Source organism: Microtus ochrogaster, chromosome 5 (genome assembly GCF_000317375.1).
Source record: "Microtus ochrogaster isolate Prairie Vole_2 chromosome 5, MicOch1.0, whole genome shotgun sequence".
NCBI lineage: Eukaryota > Metazoa > Chordata > Mammalia > Rodentia > Cricetidae > Microtus > Microtus ochrogaster.
In genome coordinates this window covers 32,230,534-32,231,064 of record NC_022012.1, presented here as the reverse complement: position 1 = coordinate 32,231,064, position 531 = coordinate 32,230,534, and positions in this window count along the sequence as shown.

Here is a 531-nt window from a genome sequence, read left to right as displayed (position 1 = left end):
AGCCATCTGAGAATCTGTTTAATAGTTGTGTATAATTTACTTTCGAGTAGAAAGACAATTTTAAGTGTCACAGTACTATTGATTCCAGAGAGAAAAAAAAGAACATGTCCTTCAGCTTAGAAAAAAACACAAGTTTATGTTTTCTGATTAATGTACTTTTATTGCATGGTGTGAACTACATAAATTTGCAATACATCCTGTTTGCATGTGTTTCCAAGTATATAATGTTTACCAGCAATCTTCCTAAGAGAATACACACATTTCTTTAAATCTGTACTCTTTCAAATAAAAGGCTTATTTTAATACATTGTATATTTTACAGTAAATAACAGCACTTTAAATTTTTATATATGAATATTACATTTGATGCTGCTAAATATGTAACTTGAAGTCAAGATTATTTATCATAAAAATAACATTGTATATATATTCATTTTATTTTTTTGCTCCTTTTTTTATTTATTTATTTATTAAAGATTTCCGTCTCTTCCCCGCCACCGTCCCCCATTTCCCTCCCCCTCCCCCAATCAA